Genomic DNA, 6,285 nt, shown 5'->3' on the forward strand with positions numbered 1-6,285 from the left:
CTGTCAGCCGTGGCGCTCGGCCCTGGAAGGCGGAGACCCTACGGGGCGCGGGCGCGGGTCTGGGCATCCTTAGAGGCGTTGGCAGGACGAGCCCCGGCCCAGGGTGGCTCCTGGGGACCCGCGCCCCCTCGTGCCGGCGGGGCCCCCCCTGCCCCCGCCCGGAGACCCTAGCCCTCCCCACACCCCGCAATCAGAGACCCCCAGCAGCCCAGCCCAGACAATGGGTCTGCGGAGGCGGAGCCGCCAAACCCGGTGCCTGCGCCCCAGCCCGCCACCACACTCCACAGTGGGGAAGAGGGGTGCACCCCAGAGGTCCCCAAATGTCCCCCTCCTGCCCCTCCTGGGCAGGGCTGCGGATTGATGAGGGGCACTTAGGCAGGGCCGCCTGCCAGGCCTGGAAGCCGGGAACGGAAGGAGGGGGCCTGGCCCGGGACCTCTTGCCCAGCGCTCATTCACTGCCAGCTCCAACAGAGTTTTCTGGTTTTTCTGTTTTTTTTGAAATAATTATGTATTTTATTTATCATTATTATTATGACGGTGTTTTAATTTGCTGCGGGGCACGTGTGCTCACCAGCAAGAAGACAGAAAGAGAGAGAGGGAAAGTGAGAAAGCAAACTGCCAGGTCCGGGACTCGAACTGCTGTCTGCCATGTGGGAGCCCAGTGCCCTTAACCACCACACAGTTGGCCCCAACATGAGGTGTATTTAAGCCATGAGGGCAGTCGGCCATGCAGGACCCACCTCCCTAGACTCAGGGCCTAACCACTGCTCCACAAGGCCGGCCCTAGCTGGTCTATTTTAAAACCTGATGTTGGGGCCGGCAGGTGGCGTGGTGGTGAAGGGCACTGGGCTCCCACATGGCTAAGCCGAACCTGGTGGCTTGGTTTTTCCCTTTCTCTCTCATCAAATTGAAAAATAATAATAATACAATTAAATAAAGAAAACTTTTAACAAATGTTAAAATAAGCTAAAGCCGATGGAAGTGGAAGGCTGCAGGGTCCGTCTTCTGACTCTGGCCTCCCCAGCTGAGCAGAGGGCTCCGGAGCTCCCTGCATGGGCCGGGCCCTTGCCAACTCACTGCTCCACGCTGCAGGGTCCCCGTTCGAGTCCCTGTTTCGAGACCCCGATACCCGGCTGATGGGCACGTGGGCTGTTCTGTTCGGCAGTTTCGCGCTCCCCGCCAGCGTCTCCAAGTGGACATATGCTTCGTTTCTCTTGGGCAAACACCTCGGAGTGGAAGGCTGGGTCGCCGGTAGGTGTGTAACTTTTTAAGAACCTGCCACATGGTGTTAGAGTGACTGTCGTAGCCTGCGTCTCGCCAGCCAGGGAGGAGAGAACTCCCAGGCATGCATTTGTGGTGTCCAAATATACATATATATCTAATTTTTCCTCCTTTGAATCAGCTTTATTGAGGTGTAATTTAAGGATGCAGTTCGATGAGTTTTGACAAATGTAGACACTTGTGTAACCACTCCCTTCACCAAGATATAGAGCATTTCTATCACTCCAGAAAGATCCCTCAGGGCATGCGTTTTCAATTTACAGAGCGAGGGGGAGAGAGAGAGGGAGAGGGAGAGAGAGAAGGAGACAGAGAGAGAGAGGGAGGGAGGGAGGGAGCGCCTTGTTCCCAGCGCTTTTTTTTTTTTGCTTTTTGTGGAGAGGTTTTCGCTATAGGGTGCATGTGCTCCCTAGAAAGACAGAGACAGACAGAGAGACAGAAAGCGAGAAATCACCCCCCAGGGGGGATGGTCACGCCGCAGTCCCTTCCCCTCCATTCTCCTCTCGGGATCTTGGGCACGCACGCACACGCACCCGGCGTGAGTTTAGGCCACCGGGTCGGGGACTCGAACCGTGGTCGACTACGTGGGAGTCCAGCGACATAGCCATTACGCTAACTGCTGGCCCCAGGCTCTCATTTTGAAGTCCTCCCAGGAACTACTGATGAGAGTGTCTACACGCGCCCCCTGCAGCCTGCTCGGGCAACAGCTGGCCTGCCAGGCCCTAACCCTAACCTACTGGAGTCTTCTCGGCCTCATCATCGTATTATTAAAGGTGCATGGGAGGGCGCCTGTGCTCACCAGAGAGAGACGGAGAGAGGGAGAGGGAGAGCCCCCAGGGAGGTGTGGTCATGGCGGAATCCCCTCTCGCCCCTCCTCCGCCCTGTCGGGGTCGGGGGGGGCATGCACACGTGGGCCTGGCATGGTTCGGAACGTGAATGGCGGCTGGCCGTGGGACCTCTGGCCCCTTAACCCCAAGGTCCCAGGCGGGCCCTGTTTCCTAATTACCGTGGACAGTCTCGTCATTGCCACCGACCCGATTTGGGGATGGGGACGGGTCGCCCACCTGCTCGAGGCTTAAATCATGTATGCCTAGGGGCAGCTGTTGGTTCAGGAGGGACACAGGGCACCCTGAGAGGCCAGCCGCACGGCCGCGTTCCCGGGGTGCATCCGGAGACCTGCCTGAGTGGGCCGGCCATGCGTCTGCCCCTGAACCGGGGCTGGCCGGGGTTGAGGGATCGCGGCATCGGGACCCTGCCAGGGGCGCAGTCTCTCTTTCTCTCGCATTCTCTGTCTCTCTTGCTCGTGGAAGAAATGAATAAATACACATATATATTATGTTATGTATATAGAGAGAGACCGGTCCTCTGGCCTAATGGCTAAAGGAGCCAGATCCAACTGCAGTTCGAATCCCAGCTCCAGTGGCTTGAAAACATTCCGGGCATGAGCGTGTGCCCAGGGAGAGAGAAATGGAAGGGGGGACCAGCAGCTGGTGTAATGGCTATGTCTCTGGACTCCCACGTAGCCGACTGCGGTTCGCGTCTCGGACCCGGTGGCTTAAAACTCACGCCAGGCGTGTGTGCATGCGTGCCCAAGATCCCGAGAGGAGAATGGAGGAGAAGGGATTGTGGCGTGGCCATCCCCCTGGGGGTGATCTCTCGCTTTCTGTCTCTCTGTCTCTCTGTCTGTCTGACGAGCGCACGCGCCCTCTAGCGAAAACCTTTCCAAAAAAAAGAAAGAGAAATGGAGAAAGGGGTTATGGTGTGGCCACGCCCCATCTCTCCCGCTTCCTCTCTGTCTCTTGTCTCTCTCTGGCAAGTCACGCTGCAGATACAAGGTCTTCAGTGCAACTTCGGTGCCCCGCAAGCTCTGGAAGGTTCTGATTCTGCAACACAACTGGCCCCAAGGCGGCTGGGTCCACAGTGCTGTTATTTACCGTCATGTAGGAGCCCACAGGTGCCATGCGATCCAGGCACGTGTGACCAAGGCGGACCCAGCCCTCTCCGGTTCAGTTCGGTGGGGGAAAACAGGCAGGAGCCAGGTGGACACAGCTCCAGTGACTGGGGCCATCGGGAACTTCCTGGCTCTGGGTGCTCAGAGGAAGCTTCTGGCTCAGACTAGGGTGTCAGTCAGGGAGGCTTCCTAGAGGAGGCGGCGCCTGATGGAAAATCTGAAGGATAAGCGAGGAATAGTGAGGGGAGCCGGGGTGGCGCAGCAGTACCTCCGCGGGAAAGATCCTGGGTTCAGGCCCCAGGAGCTCCATGGGCACATTGAGGGGGTTCCTGTGGGGGTTCCTGTGTGCCTGAGCCGGGCTGGCTGAGGTCAGGGCAGCCTCGGTGTGAGAACCCTCTGCTGGGCACTCTCTCTCTCTCTCTTTCTTGGAAATATTGGGTCATTGGAAACGTCATGACACATTTTTTGCTTAGAAAAATATGTCACAACATTTTCTGACGACCCCGTAAATAAATAAACTTCTAAAACGAGAGCGAGTGAGAGAGGGTGGGCCGGGCGTCCTGGCAGCAAATCAGCTCTTGCAGAGGCCCTGGGTGCTTTGGGCGTCTGGGTCTGTCCTGCCGGGCGCAGGGGACCTGGGAGCAGGGCTGCCTTCCTACCTGCCTGTGGGGCCCTGAGGCCCTCCTGCCACCCCAGGTGCCAGGGCTTGCCTCTCCACACCCCGTGGATGGCTGTCCCCGCAGCGTGTCCGGGGCCCCCTTCCATGCGCAGGTGCAGGGATGAGCCTTCTCCTTTGTCCTGGCTGCAGGGTGGCCTCCCAGGGAGGCCAAGGCGCTGCGGGGACCCCCCTGTGTCCGCCCACTCGGGGCCTGAGCGATTCTCTGACGTAAGGCTAAAGAACCCCCTTTATGAAAAGAAGCTTGTGGATTATTTGTGCATTGCTTCCGCTTCCAGGCTCTGACCGGACCCCGAGAACAGGGGCTTGGGGACCCCAGCCTTCCCCTCCCGCCCTCCTCCGTCTTCTGCATCCGCCTGGGCCAGCCCCACCATCACCCCCTGGGCCAGCAGTGTCACCCCCATCAGGTTCCGTCACCTCTGTGGTCGGGCCTCCCCGCAGCAGCCGGAGGGCGCCTGTGAGCCCCGAGTCAGGGGTGTCCCTCCTCTGCCCACAGCCCTCCATGGCTCCCACCTCCCGGGGGTCAAAGCTCACACCCTCCCTGCAGCCTGCAGGGCCCTGCACGACCCGCCCTGTCCCCTCCCTGCTTTCTTCTCCCTCCCCCTGGCTCTCTCTGCTCCAGCCTCCTCGCTGTCCCTCCTGCAAGCCAGGCCCTTTGCGCGGCCGTGCCTGCCCCTGGGATGCTCTTCTGTAATAACTCCATTTACTGCGTGCGTCTAGGACGCGGGCCCCAGCGAGGCCACGGCCACGGCCACGGCCACGCCGCTGCGGCTCATCCTGCGAGCCTGGCCCACGGCAGGTGCGGGACGAAGAGCCCCCATAGCGGAGGGCGGTCGTCACAGAGCCCCGGAGAGTTGTACTCGGCACGCAGCCACAGACCGCGGTAGAGCGACTGGGGGAAGCAGAGCCCCGTCGCCGCCTCCCCCGCCGATAATTATTTTGTCGAACAGGCTCCACCATTCAGCAAGTCAAGGTGGCATTTGAGAGGGACGTTCCGTTAGCGTAGCTGACAGCTAATTTGTGGGAAGTTTAATTACAGGCGGCGTTAATTAACTGGCGGAGCACTGGGCGAGGAAGTTGGCCATCTGTTCCCACAAACGTCCCCCCCTCCCGGGCCTGGCTGGGAGGCTGGAGGGGTGGGCAAGGAGGGGAACAGGACATTGTGAAGAAGGATCAGGCCCTGCCTCTGCACCCCTTCCTGACATGGTCGGGGCCCAGAGTCGGTGGTCAGCCTCCTCGTGGCCGCTGGCGGCCGGGGCAGTGGCATTAACAGAGCCTCGGAATCTGCCCCTCAGTGGTCGTATCAACAGGAGCAGAGCGTGTGGGAGAGAGGAGGTGAAATCACACTGTCCTTGGCCCACACCAGAGAGGGACATCAGGAGGAGGAGCTGGGACAGCAATTTCCCTGTGTATCCTATAGAAGTAGCAAGCAGGGCTGGACCCTTAGTGAGATGGCTCAGGAAGTCGGACCCCACGCAGCCAACTGCAGTTCAAATCCTGGCCCCGGCAGCTTGTAAAACACACCAGGCATGTGTGTGTGTGTGCGCCCAGGATCCCGACAGGGCGAAGAGTTGGGCGTGGCCACACCCAATAGGGATGCTTTCTCTCTCTCCCCGCCTCTGTCTCTGTCTCTCTCTAGTGAGAGCACACAGCCTAAGGCCCAGCTGGGGCCCTGAGACAAGTTACCCAACCTCTCGGGATCTGCTTCCTCGCCTGGAAAACAAGGGTGATCGTAGGGGCACTGAGCTGCTGGAGCTTTGTCACAACTTGGGTGTCTTTTTTTTTCCTTGGGTTTCTGCCATAGGGTGTGGGCTCTCGCCTGAGGGACCCAGAAAGAGACAGCGGGAAAGCGAGAAGCCACGCCCTCGGGGGGACGGCCACGCTGCAATCCCTTCTCTTCCATTCTCTTCTCGGGACTTGGGGCACGCACACACCCCGGTGTGAGTTACACACACACACACTCTATCGTGAATGAAAAAAATAGTTGGAAAAGAAAAAAGAAAACAGACGAAGAATACCCGGGCGTGGGAGTGAGCTCCCCGTCACCACTGGCATACAAGGGTGACTGGCTTGGACCCAGCAAGATGAAGTCACTGCTGCCCAATACCCAGGCCTCTCAGGGAGTCCTGTGGTGCTCTGACACCCACGCAGATGGGGCAGGCCTTGGAACGAAGGAGGTCCTCAGAGATGAGTTCAAATCCCGACTCTGCCGCTGCCCTGCCGTGTAACCCTGGGCGAGGCGCTTGCCCTCTCTGAGCTTGGTTTCCTCGGCACCGCATCTGTGCCCGCTGCGTCTCTCAGCCAAGGGCTCCGCTCCCAGAACTGACCCATTTCCTTCCCTCGGGGCCCCCGCCCACCCGTCGGCCCTCGGCTGGCTCCC

Source organism: Tupaia chinensis, unplaced genomic scaffold (genome assembly GCF_000334495.1).
Source record: "Tupaia chinensis unplaced genomic scaffold, TupChi_1.0 Scaffold000356_2, whole genome shotgun sequence".
Lineage (NCBI taxonomy): Eukaryota > Metazoa > Chordata > Mammalia > Scandentia > Tupaiidae > Tupaia > Tupaia belangeri.